Genomic DNA, 15421 nt, shown 5'->3' with positions numbered 1-15421 from the left:
AAATTAGATCACTAAGTAAGAGGAGTAGAATAGTCGATTCCTACATCGCATAGGAATAAAGCTGCCCAATAATGGGTTAGCGGGTGAACAATAACAAGTACTCAATATAAGGATATAATAATGCCATCCAATAAAATCAAGTAAAATATCCATATACATACAAACCATATATATAACTATATCGGAAAAGGAAATCGGGTTTAGCATGCATTTAAAACCATTAACCTGAGTATGTGTAGCTTAATCATCCTAGAACCACCTATGAGCTATATGGGTCAAGTGTAACCCCCTAATGGGCCCTGATACGTGTAGCTGCACAAACAAGAGATACCATAAGAGTAGAGGATTTCTGAGTACCCTTCGTTCTCTATGATACATATGCACAGTGTACTTAGAGGATTCCTATGTACCTCATAGTATCATATATGGTCTCTATGAACAACCCTCATATCGATAAATATGAGCTTCCAATATTTGTCCATTAGACTCACACCTTTATGGTTAACTATCACACCTCACCATTATTGCCCAATTAAAACCATTACAATCAAAACAAACTCTTATTCCATTATTATTAATAAGGGATATAAGTAATTGTATCTTCATACCGACTATAGCTTGCAAGCAATATACTTAGCCAACCTTTTTATGTAAATGGATTCTTATGTACCCATATATTACATTATCGAGTTAACTTGGAGGATTTCCATGTACCCCATAAGTGTTCCATTATTATGCTTGTTTAGGGAAATCCCATAAATCCCACAAAAAAGTTAAATTAACCATAACCATGTCCACCAACTCATTCTATTTAACCATTCTAAACCATTTATGCCATTTAGTGTTCCATTGCCAAAATCACAAAAAAATCATACCATGAAAACATTGTATAAATTATCCATTTAGTTGGAGATAACAATGATGGAGAGGAATCTTGCCTTAAATTATGAAGATGATGGAGAGAAATCACCCAAATAAGCCCCAAATTACCCCTCTAGATAAAACCCTACACTTCCTTTAGCCAAAAGCGTTAGGGAGTATTAGAGAGTTTTCATAAGTTTTTAAAATTAGAATAATAGTGTAAATGTGGGATCATAATGGGTTAAGAGGGGAAATGTCCAGATTACCCCCAACAACTATGTAAAATCCCTACAAATGAGTACGACTCCACCATACTAGTCATGCCTTCTAATACGAGTGGCACCTACCACTTGTACTGTAGACCCCCCTTAGACCCCCCAAAATGGTCAACATACAAACATGCAATACATATTGTATCCAAGGGTACTACTAGTACCCTGAACCCGTACCCATAATAGAACCAAGAGGAGTTGACACTATCAAACATACAAGTTGGACAATATGACTCATACCCTATCTCATAAACCAAGGTGAGCCACTCATACTCAGATCCAAGTTACTTTACTATGTATCAGATTAAGTAAACAAAAATCCAACTATACGACCTGTCAACCACCATTTAACTCATACCAACCCTAGTCGTACTATTTTAAGAAACCAATCAAACCTACCAACCAACACTGGTTAATGTATGACCAAGCCTTATCAACCGTACTACAACATACGATCAATAACCCTAAGTCATATCTTTAACAAAAACCAAAAATCCAGGAAATTTTCTAAGAGTCCCAAAATCCAAGGTGTTTTATATTTTCTCTTAGACTTAATGATTGGACTATAGAGATGCTATTTCCTCTTAGACTTGAACATTGGCTTATACATATGTTGTTTCCTCTTAGAATTGATGATTTTTCTAAAGCGATGCTATTTTCTCTTAAACTCAATAATTGGCCTATAGAGTTGCTTTTTTTTCATAGACTTGAGGATTGTCTTATATAGATGCTATTTCCTTTTATAATTGATGCGTGTCCTATATAGATGCTATGTCCTCTTAGACTAGAGGATTGGCCTATAGAGATGCTATTTCCTATTAGAATGGATGATTAGCCTATAGAGATACTATTTTCTTGAGTAATGATTGTTGGACCTATAGAGACAATATTCCTCTTAGATATGACAATTGGCCTAGAGAGGTGATACTCCTTATAGTCACGATGTATGACCTATTGATATAAGATATCCTATTGATGATTTCATGTTTATTGAGTTATTCCATCTATATGCAAAATATATCCTATATATGATTAGAGATATGCTATAGCTCATAGATGTTATTATTGATATGAATTTTGGATATGTATTAAGGTCTAAGGATTTGATTATGATATTGTGATTATTCCAGATATGTTATTGGGCTAAGGGTCATGTTAGGATAATAATTGGATATCCGAGAAGTGTCTATCATTGTAAAGGATGTGATTACAGTTTATGACTATCAATATGTTCATATACACATCTTTCCAGTATGGGATGGTGGAAGATGGGGTATGTTGCTTTTGAATTTATTAATTTGATACTGGTGATGACATGCATAGATTTAGTACATTCATGATTATTATATCAATAACTTATGTGATTCGATCTAAAATATGATCTTATGACTGTTCCTCCTAAATAAGTTTTAGTCTATGTGCTAACTAGTTGTCTATTCAGTGACTGTGGTGCATATAGTTTATAAATCTAATGTATTAGTTAATGAATCTTGCTTAGTTAAAATATGGCAGCTAGTGATGGTTGATACATGGCTTATGTTCAGGTCGGCTTTAGCATAGGTGAAGATTAGTTTATATTGATGACTAAGTTCATGATGTCGATTAGTTGTATATAGGAGGAGTTGCAAATTAATGAGGCTAGATAATAAGAGATGTTGTTAATAAGTGGTGACTAGTTAATAATGATGGATAGTTGATAAATAGTTAATTAATTAATAGTTAAATGAAGATTAGTTGGTAAATGATAGTTAGTTAATAAATTATGCCAGTTAATAAAAGATGGTTATGAGTTAAGTGGTAACGCAATGTAAGGTCAAGATTGATATTTGGGGAACAAAACATATACAAGATATGAACCTTAGGCGTAACTGCTAATAGAATGCATTCCATACTAGCAGAGTATACTCTTGATTGAGATAAGTGAGAATCACTAGAGTGCGCACCCCAACCTTTCCTTGGGAACCACTGATAGAAGAAACTTTCAGATTAACCTTTGACATTCCTCCTATAATGATAACAAGTGCAACACTCTACTTTAATAGGTATCACCCGGGAGGTACACTAGGGACATTTGATCTTTCTATACCCAAAACTATTCTATAAAGGAGGAATAAGAGTTGGACAAATGTCCAAAACAAGACCAATCCCACACTTAACCTCCCTATTCATCAAATCAAAGAATACCATGGGGGCATTGGTCAAACCAAAGCACATGACTAATAAATCATAGTGACCATAACGAGTCCTAAAGGCGGTCTTAAGGATATCTGCTTCTCTAACCTTAAGTTGATGATAACCCGACGTAGAATCAATTTTATAGGAACACTTCGCACCTTGAGTTTGATCAAACAAATAGTCGATTCTAGGGAGAGGATACTTATTCCTTATGGTCGCTTTGTACCACAAAAATAATCAATTCACATACGAAAGAAGCCATCCTTCTTGCGTACGAATAACATGGGAGCACTTCAAGGAGACACACTAGGATGAGTTTCCAAAACAAGATAAACCCCAAAATTGATTTCCCTATCAAAAGGAATACCGAAAGGATTACCAGGGAAAACATCAGGAAATTATAAAACCACGGGAATGAGCTCTAGGAAAAAACCTTTTGAGTTAGAACCTTTAACTCAGACCAAATGATACAAATGCCCTTTTAAGATTAACTTATGAACTCTAACATAAGAAATTAATCTCCGCTTAGGCCCCAAAAAACTACCTTCCCATGCAATGATTGGCTTATTAGGAAATATAAACATGACCCTATGGATCTAAATATCTAAGGAAACATAACACGAATGAAACCAATCCATCCTCTGGAAAATTTCAAAATCAATCACACCTAACTCTATTGAGTCTACAAGATTTTTTCTACCACTAACAGAGACCACACCCTCTAGACCCTCTTAACAACCACAAAATTTCCTTTTAGGGTATAAATAATAAGGAGGATTGAGAGAATCTTAGGACCAAAAACCAAGATACACAGCCATATATGGGGTCACATAATACAGATTAGAGTCAAGGTCAAGCAAATAATATACATTAAGAGAGAAATGATTCAACATACCCGCGTCAACACCAGAAGGTGCCTCGAGATCTCGAGGTGTAGTAAGAGAATTAAGGCAGTCTCGACCAATGTTGGAGCTAAAAGAGGCACCCCTAGGTGCAAGCGCTACAAAAGTAGAAATTAGAACATTTTTTTGCCTAAGCAACAATCATTACGGGATACTCCCATTGCATGTGACTAATTGACCATATTTAAAACACTGATTCTTTCCTTCCTAGCAACACCCATAGTGTAATCAATCGTAAAATTGACAAAGAGGATAGGTGAGTGAGGATTGGGCCATTCTAACATGATGTTGGGCACCTTGTGACCTATGAGAATTACCAATTTGAAAATGCCTACCTCTCAATAAGTTTGGGTAGGGAGCACTAGCTGTAGAATGGAATCTAGGACCCACCCAATATTTCCTCTTGGACCACTTTCCACCTACCTGAGCTAATAGAGAAAAAGAGTAATGGAACCCAGCATTTTAAGGTAACTAAGAAGAAGTGTTACCCCTATAAGTAGGGTTAGTGGGAATAGGTGGAACCCCCCGAGGACAGTCAGATTCTATGACCCTTGATCGATCTGAATCCCAAAAATTGGTTGAGCTTTATCCATATTTCTCGCAGTCGTGATAGAATAGCTTATCTGAACATCAGATTTTTTTTAGATACATTATATGAAAAATGATCAAGAAAAAATAAGAGGAATCTAAGACCTTAGAATCTATATATCTTGAGATTGAAACACAAGAAATGGAAACATTCCTAAATGTCTCATAGCCCCTCTTTTATAAGTGTGGCGCGCTACATATCCATAAAAGAGACTCTACTTGACACACCTTTGTGGACTCCCCACTAACCATAAACCTGGGATCTGATACCAACTTGACATGCCCCAAAACAAGACCATGTTGTAAGGGCATATCAAGTTAAACTTCGATCGGATATCACCCTGTTAACTCAACCTAACCATCTATTAAATTTTTAAGTGACGGATGAACTCCAACAAAGTATCAAGTAGGAAAAAAATAAAGATAATCAATACATAGACAATATCTAACATTTCATTAATTACAAGAATTTAGCCAACATACCCAAGTCCACAGTCATCCACAAAGCCTCTAACTAACCAATGCCAGTAATATGTCGGGACATGCCCCCGGACAATAGCTAAATACCAAATCTATACAAGTATATGAATTAAAGTAACAGACTATGAAATGTATGCCATCCGGAGAATTGAAGCTCACCACTTCAATGTCAATGCCTGAACCGCTCAAACACTTGGTCACTGGATAGAAGAGGAAGAAGAAGCTCCGGCCCCTATGTCCAATGGGGACATAGCATTTATAGACGATTATCAGTTGAAGATCTAGCATGTATCTCAAGGATAGGGATAAAATAATGCATTTGTTCAATCTAAGTCAAACCGTCATATGAAGTCACATTTACACTAGTGTAGGCATATATGAAGATAAACATACATATTTTTATATATAACATGCAAGGTCATAGAAAAGTCATAGCAATTATTCTTAAAGCATTCATTCATGAGCCATGGAGTGAAGAACTTTCCACTTTTCACCTTACAAATTTTAGAACCATAAATTTCTCTATTACATTAGTCAAGGAGGTAAAAGCCTTAAACCAACTCAACCAATTCATTAGGCAAGGGACTCTAACCACAAGATATTTCATTGGGTGAGGGATTTTAACCACAAGCCATTTTATTAGGCGAGGGACTCCAACCACAAGAAATTTTATTGGGCGAGAGACTCCAACCATAAGCCATTTCATTGGGTGAGGGAATCCAACCACAAGTCATTTCATTAGGCCAGGGACTTTAACCACAAGCTATTTAATTAGGCGAGAGACTCTAACCACAAACCATTACATTGGGCGAGGGAATCCAACCACATGCCATTTCATTTCCATTGCTAGTTGACGTTTGATCTCTTAACCCCTTTAGTTTATGCCTTATCATTACTACAATTCATTTCATCTGTTAAGGACTTGAACCATTTATCCAAAACAAAACCACTTAAGAACATTTATTGATTGAACACTTTACTAGGCCAATGCCTTAACTAAAATCATCGTTCAATTCATTCGGTGATCATCAAGACCCTTTCCATACCAATCATTTTTCATTAGTACTTTTATACCACACTGTAGTTCTATACACAATTTCAAGTTCATGTTTAGGGGATTGAAACCTTTTATTAGCCATCAAATCAACATGGTCATAACTTAACTAATTACATGGCTAACAACATCATTATGATGTAATTTATCAATCATTCATACTTATTGGGTTATCACACTATATAAATTTATAAATTAATCTATTACATGATTAACAAGGTTCTTATGAACAATTTACCAAGAATTTACATTCATCATGAGTCAATAGATGGTCAACAAGGCCTTAACCAATAATTTACTAAATACTCACATGCATTACAACAATATCTTATCTCATTCATATTCACTTGACCAATGCCCTAGTTCAACTCACCATTAATATATAACTAGATAATTTATTTAGACATTTTCATAAATACTTATGTGCATACGTTCATCAAGACCAAATTCATAATGAAATTCATCATTATTAGGGTTATTCAAGTCCCATATGTTAGAATATATACAAAAAGTACCCATACATACAAGCCATCACGAATAACATGCATAATCACAAGCTCAAGGAAAAATAAACATTATTCATCATTGACAACAAAAACCCTGCTCATTTGATTTCAAAACCTCCATGTACACTTACTAATCCAAGTTTGATATGATTTTTAAGTTATTTAACAAGGGATAGGGTTACATACTTTATACAAGTTGATTCAACAAAGAACTTGACACCTCTCTTGCCTGTAGATGAACCTCCTTCAAACCCTAGCCTCCAATTCTCCAAAATATGCTTGAGAGAGTATTTAGGATGTTTGATCCACTAAAAATGGATGTTTAGGAGGCTACACATTCTTATATAGTGCAGGGACTTAGGGTTTAAAGTGTGGAAACTGACCATAAGGTCCTCAACTAAAAGATAAATAATGAGCCTATCCTTGGGTATGACTCACTTAAGGGAACCGTACCCTAGGGTATGAGTGATGCCCGAAATCATACCCTAGGATCCTCTTAGGTCATCCTTACTGGTTAGGGTACGACTACCCATAATTGAGTTATATCCAAATGTTACGACTCATTCCCTAACTTGTACACATCACTCGTACAAAAAACAATCCATTTTTTTATCAAGACCCACTTTATACAATTGGGTTGTGTATGACTCATACCCTTAGGTACAATTAGAGGGTTGCTCACTCGTACATAGGACAATGAGTAACCCTTGTCACTTTACATAGGGTATGAGAGCGGTGTGGAAGCAAGATATGACTCATACCCAAGGAATACAACTCATGCCCCAAGTCATACCTAGCCCAGTGACATCAAATGAGGAAATTTTCCTCTTAGCTCAAAGCATAGGTTTTTCACTATTGGTGACGGTGAAACAAAATAACCACTTAAAAGTTATCGACCAAACATTTTCTCAGTCTTTTCATTAGGCATTATAAGATAATAGCTTTTGTATCAAAATAGACCTAAAGCATGATCAACGAGTTTATACTCTAAGACCATGTAAAACGAGAAGGCATAAAGAATAACTTATGTTTTATTTAGTTATTTAAAATGTTTATATACAGATATAGAGAGAAAATTAACAAAACTAAATAAGAAATTAATCAAAAATATTCTATCATATCCCTACATATTTGCTAAGCAACGTACACTGCACCTAAACTTGTCTATATTCATTCTATAATATTTATTATTATATTTCATTTATTTATTTCATTGTAATGTACGAGTCTAAATTAAGTTTTTCAATGGTCTACTTTTTTTGATACAACTAATGCTATTAATAATTTCAATATGTTATATTCACACTTTTCCTACTATCTTCAAATCTCTGGTTGACAACAGACAAGATGTGGCGTTAGTCATTAGCTGGGTAACTTGAATATTTATGTCCAATGGAGCGAGCTATTATATATATATATGTGTATATGTATATATATGTATATATGTGTGTATGTATATATACACACACACACATATATATACATACATATATATATATACACACACACATATACTCATTATTAGTGTAGTAGGATTGAGCTTTTCATTAATTTTCTTCTTAAATTTTTGAATCGCCACTAATTGTATTATACATTTTTAGACCAGAATCAGATGAGAAATAAATTCATCAATCTCTAACTTCTCACAATGAATTCTTTTTCCTCGTTATAATCATACTTCTATTACAAAATACAAAATATAATAAAGTTTATTTAATCAGAGAATCAGATTTGTGTTTGGGATAACAATGGTTTGTCACTTCTTTAATTATGATTTACCAATTGACTTCTTCTTTTTTGAAGCTATTTAATAAAATACACTAGTGTAGAAGCTAATTACTCAATGTATCGACAGTTGCAATAATTACATATATTGTTTGACACCTGGGATAGATATATCTAGGATAGATTTTTATGTTAAAAATCCTCAATATTTCACTGGTACCCTTTAATGATGGAACAAATCATGCTTAAAATGAATCCTCACTAATCCTATGTATCTGTGAGCGAACAACAGAAAATGAAATCAAAATTCTCTCTCTACATGCCTTGAGCTGCAAAAATCAATTTAGTGACTCTTCTAAATGACAAAATTCTTCAATTTCATTGAAATTCAATTATGTGTATAATTATGTATTCTTCAGTTTATTCAAAATTTAATTATCTATACTTTAAAAAAAATAAAAAGATACGAAATAATATAGAACATAAAACACAGATATGAAGATGTAACAGTGTATAGATACACACATACTTTGGTATAATTGTTATGAAATAAAACAAGAATAACTAATATGATAAGAAAAAGAAAAAACAAGATGAAAAAACAAAAATTTATGTGGAAACCCTTGACAGAAAAAACCACAGGCAGAGTAGGAGAAATTCACTATATCAGAAAGGAATACAAGAAGGACCCAGAGTTTTCAATAACACATGAGAACCATCATATTTAAACCAACTCTCTAAGTTGCACTTATATAATACGTGTGTACAAAAAAACTCTAAGACTAAAAACCTATCGGCCCGATCCCTACGCTATCACCACAGACTCCTCCCAAAAAATCTCAAATATGGGTCGCACTGCAATATTTTTAGGGCTGAATCCATAAAATTTGGGTCACAAACTCTAACAATCTCCACTTTTACATGAATTCTAATTTACAACTCAGATCCATTTTGATAAAACTCTTCACCTCTTCCACAAAAGCCCCTAACAGCATATCTTAACTGCTAACACCAAGCAATTCCAAGCAATGCTCAAACATGGCACTTGTTAGTGTCTTGTTCATCTTATCAGTGGGGTTATCATAGTTAATAATCTTGCTTACCACATTATCACTACAAGAAATAGTTTTACGCATAAAATGATACCAAATATTATGTGCTTTGTCCTCTCGTGAAACATTTGATCATTTGTAAGGAAGATACTACTCTGACTATAGAAAAATATTGTAGTAATCTATAAGTCTTTGTTAAGTTCATCAAATAGACCGTTCCACTAAATAAATTCACTCCAAGCCTCTATAATAGCCATATTCTCTACCTCAGTAGTTGACAAAGCAACTGTAGTCTATAGAGTAGCTTTCCAACAGATAGCATAACCAACAATGGTGAAAATATTAGCTGTAGAGGATCTCCTCTTATCAAGATCTGCAAAATCAAAATCAACATACCCATCACTCCATCTTTATTTCGTCCATACTCCAAACAAACATCAGAAAATCCATGCAAGTTTCTGAAAATCCACTAAACTGCTTTCCAATGTTCTTTATGAAGATTTTCCATGTATCTGCTAAATGCACTGACTGCATATGATAAATTTAGTTGAGAACTATAATTCTGCACTTTTTCTAGGTTAAATTTGTTCTTAGAATATTAAGAAATAGCCTCAAAGATGAAGGATATTTATTTCCAATGCATGGGAAATTAAATAAGCTTTTAATTGATACCAAATTCGCCTAATTTCGATACTCAATTGCGAAGTTAGAGCATTTTTAAGTTAACAGTGTGTCACCTGGGCAATTGGCGCATCACGGGGGTGAGTAAAATGATAATTGTCAAATTCTAGTGGCCCTTTATGATAGCTCCATATCATGGAGGGGGACAAATTTCTGAATTATCAATTTCCAGTATTCCAACGCGATATTGGCGCATCGCGCCAGGGGTCAAAATGGCATTTCTATAAGACACCGTGATGGTAGAGCATTGCGTAGAAGTTCTAGGTCCCAATTGTAACAATCTAGTGGGACAATGTGATAGCTCCACATCACGAAGACCCCCAATTTCCATTCGTCGATTTTCAGTGAGTCACCGCGATAGTGGTGCGTTGCGATGGCCAATTAAATTGGGATTTTTAGTTCTCTTTTCCAATTCAATTTAGGAGTTTAAAAAGGGTACTTTGGACAATCTACAAGGCCCCAATCCGTCCAAAACAGAAGATTTATTATATTCAAAATATTTTGTGCTCATTATTCATCATTCTCTTCAAAAGCAAAACACTAGAGCTCTAAAACCTTTACTCTAAGAAATCAAAATCCTCCATAGATTCTCCAAGAAAGCTCTAAATTGAGGATTCCCAAGGCAAGATAATAAAGAATATATCATCAAGAACTCAAATAGGAATCCATAATTCAAGAATTTCCATCTAATCATCAATCAAGGTATGTGGGGATTATGAACAAGGAACCTCTTTCATCCTTGTGCCCAAAACTAGCTTTTAACTACAAATTCATATAATTTTGAATGATATTCCATGAGTTTTAAATTAGGGTTCATACCCATTATTGCAAATTGCAAGATTTGGAGATTTCCAATGTTTTAGAAGTTTAATTGCATGTCTATTTTTATATTTTCATTCTTATTGCGGTAAATTACAGATTTTGAGATGAAATATCATTGTTTTTAATTTCAAGTTGACTATTATGATGTTTTGACATAAGATTGAAGCATGGGTTATTACCCTAAGATTGAATATTATTATTTCAAGAAAGATGATGCTTTAAGCATCCTATTATCAGATTATTTATAGATTTTTAGTAAATATTTGATCTTTTGATCATCAGATAAGTTTTAAAATCCACTTTTTAGATTATTAAAAATTAGAAAATTCATATCACCTTTATTTATAGATTTTATCAGATAAATACATAATTGATTTTAGATAAACCCTTAAGCTAGTTTTAAAGTAGATTTCTAACAGAATGAGTATAGCAAATAAAAAGGGAGTAGTATTTAGCACAGAGTGGAAAGTGTGGGTTTAGCGCATTCTACTTCCATAGAACTTCGTAACCAATGTATGTACAGATTATCAGATTATTCCCACTTCTATGTGGATGATAGTTACAGATGTGATCACTTATCATAGGTTATAGTCCCTAGAAAGAGTATGAAACCTCTCCCTAACGTGTGGTTTCTTCCTTAGGAGGATAAGACGTAGGACTCCATGTAGCTCGCATGGTTTATATCGGTTATGAGAACCTCCCTAATAGTAAAGAATTTCATAAAAAGATTAATAGAAAAAGTTTTTAGAAAACTAAGTGTAAAGGCTCACAAAGTTTACTCAGATTATGCTTTACATACAGATAATAGTTACAAACTTCAGCTTTTAGATTTTAAATTTCAGAAGTGAGCTCTTTCTACACTTAGTCATTATGGTTTACAGATAGAGTATAAGTATAGCTTTCAGAAGTAAACATTATGACTCACTAGATCTATAAAGTATGATTGATTTATTATTCATTATTTCAGCATTTCAGACATTTTAGACTATGTGAGTTATTTCCATTTAGCATGTATTGTTTTATAAATTATGATGATGAGATAATATTTTATTAATGTATTTCACGCATATACTCAGTACATCCTCAAAGTACTGATCCACATATATGTATATGTGATATATTGTATGATAATATAGGTTCACGTGCCTAGTATCAGACACTTTAGTAGTCGAGCATCTCTAACTATATTCGATAGTTGGCGAGTACTTATAGTTTGGGGACTTATTACTGAGATTTTGTAGTTTATCAGCTTATGAGATTTTAGCATTTCTTTTCAGATAGTTGGAGTTAGCTGGGGGTTTGTCCCAGTGACTATCTAGTATTAGTAGTAGAGGATTGCCAGACTGCCAGTTTTGATTCAGATTGTTCAGTATTGATGTTTTAGATATTATTCTCAGATACTGTAGATAGTTTCTGTATTCTAGCATGACTTTTATATCTATATTTTGATCATTATAAGATTTAGGCTCAGTAGTATGCAGAAAGGGTTAGCTTAAGGCTACTCAAAGTCTTGAGCATCGTGTGTTTTCTTAGGATCAGATTTGGGGCATTACAAACTTGGTATCAGAGCCTAAGATTTTTAAAAGTCCTAGGTAGTCAGATAAGCCATATTACATAGTCTTGATCATGGATGTGAAGCGCGCCATATTTATGAGCAAAAGGCTATGGAACGTTCTTAGGAAATCATCTCTTTCTTTCATGATCTATCGTGCATATAGTATTTCTATCTACTTTTAACTCATGATCTTACATGACAGTTGAATATGCCTTCTCGTTGAGCTAATGCCCACAGAAATGATAACCAACCTCCCAAGCTCACAGATTTTTTAAATGAAAATGTATCCCATGCTGGGTTTAGGGATATATTTTAGGTGTTAGCCAAAGCTGTGATTGTCAATATTTATGGCAATCATCAGAATCAGGCTGCAGTCCCACTCCAGAAGAATAGGGATTTAACAACAGCTAGAATTACAGACTTTATAAGAATGAATCCCGCAGAATTCTTTGGGTCGAAAGTAGGTAAGGACCCACAACTTTATCTAGATAAGGTGAAAAATATCACCCAGATTATGTATATTTCTGAAGAGAAGAGTGTAGAGTTAGCATCTTATAGGCTAAAGGATGTAGCATATGATTGGGTAGTGATATGGAAGAATAGTAGAGAAGAGAATATTTTTCCTATAAGTTGGTAGCTGTTTCGGGATGCTTTTGTAGATAGGTTCTTCCTATGTGAGATGAAGGAAGCTAATATAAAAGAGTTTGTGAATTTGAAGTTGAGCTTGATATCAGTAAAGGAGTACTACCTTCTGTTCAATTAGTTGTCTAAGTATTCCCCTGATACGATGGTTGATCCTTGGGATAGTATGAGTAAGTACGTTACAGGAGTGTCTAGATTGGTGTCAAAGAGTGTAGGACTACCATGCTCATTGAAGACATGGATCTTGTGAGATTGATGATGCATTCTTAACATATTAAGACAGAGAAGTCGAAGGAAAGAGAGAGGAAATAAGAAAGCTAGAACAGGATAATTTAAGTATGGTCAGATTAGGTCTCATGGAGAAAATCATTCATAGTTTTGGAATCATTCATCTATGCCGGCACCATTTTCAGCCAGTGCTCCCACTCCCAGAGATCGACAGGAGAAATGGGGTAAGTATTCTAAGTCCAGATCTCAGAATAGTATGAGTGAAAGGACCAATTATCCGACCTATGATAAGTGTGATAGAATCTTCTGGGTGAGTTTTTGGCTGGTTAGAAAGGGTGTTTTGGATATGGTAGGTTGGTTCATAATATTAGGGATTTTCCGCATGCTAAGTAGGGAAATAGAGATGTTCGTCCCCAGACTCATGCTAATAGTACACTAACTCCTATAGGTTGCCCAGGGCACCAGAATTGGTTTTATGCTTTACCATCTTATCAGGAGCAGAAGGATTCACCAAATATTATTACTAGTATGCTTCGTGTATTTCATTTTGATGTGTATGTGTTGTTAGACCCTGGGTCGAGTTTCTCTTATATGACCCCATTAGTTGTAGTAAATTTTGAGATAAGTTCTAAAAAGATCCCTGAGCCTTTCTTGGTTTCTACCCTAGTGAGTGAGTCTGTTATTAGTATACAGATCTATAGAAAGTGTCTAGTTGCTGTCCTTCATAAAGTGATGTTAGAAGACCTAATAGAGTTATATATGGTTGACTTTGATCTTATTCTTGGTATGGATTGGCTCCATTCTTGCTATGCCTCTATAAATTATCGCACCCGAGTGGTAAAGTTTTAGTTTCTAGATGAGCATGTCTTTGAATGGTTAGGTAATTTAGTGTCTCCCAAAATTCATTTCATATCTTATCTTAATGCCCGAGATTTGATCTCCAAAAGGTGTATATATTATTTTGTTCGAGTTAAAGACACTAAGTCTAAGACTATAACAGTTCATTCAGTCAGTATAGTTAATGAGTTTACTAATGTCTTTCCCAAAGATTTGCTAGGGGTATCTTCTGATAGGGAAATAGAATTTAGTATTGACCTTCTTCTAGATACTCAGCCTATTTCTATACCTCCATAACATATGGCTTCTGCCGAGCTTAAGGAGTTGAAAGAGCAACTCAAAGATCTTTTAGATAAAGGTTTTATAAGGCCCAGTATTTCTCCATGGGGCGCTCCCATCCTATTCATGCAAAAGAAAGATGGTTCTATGTGTTTGTGCATTGACTATCGTTAGTTGAATAAAATTACAATAAAAAACAAATACCCTCATCTTAGAATTGATGACTTATTTAATCAACTCCAAGGTTCCAGTTATTTCTCACAGATAGATCTTAGATCTGGCTATCATCAGCTTAAAGTATGGGAATGCGATATTCAAAAAAGTGCTTTTAAGACCCGTTATGGTCATTTTGAGTTTCTAGTCAGGTCCTTCGGACTAACAAATTCCCTTGCAGCTTTCATGGACTTGATGAATAGAGTGTTCAAACAATATTTGGATATGTTTGTCATAGTCTTCATTGACGACATCCTTGTCTACTCACATAGTGAGGATGATCATACAGACCATCTTAGAATTGTGTTGGAAACCCTTAGAGACAACTAGTTGTTCGGCAAGTTCAGCAAGAGTGAATATTTGCTAAGGTCAGTAGCTTTATTTGGTAATATCGATTCCATAGAAGGTATTAGAGTTGATCCCTAAAAGACAGAAACTGTAAAGAATTGGCCTAAACCTATTTCCACATTAGACATTAGGAGTTTCTTGGGTCTAGCCGGTTATTACAGACATTTTATTAAGGGTTTATCATGTATTGCATCTCTTATG

This window comes from Capsicum annuum, chromosome 9, assembly GCF_002878395.1.
Source record: "Capsicum annuum cultivar UCD-10X-F1 chromosome 9, UCD10Xv1.1, whole genome shotgun sequence".
Lineage (NCBI taxonomy): Eukaryota > Viridiplantae > Streptophyta > Magnoliopsida > Solanales > Solanaceae > Capsicum > Capsicum annuum.
Note: the sequence above shows the minus strand (reverse complement) of the source record.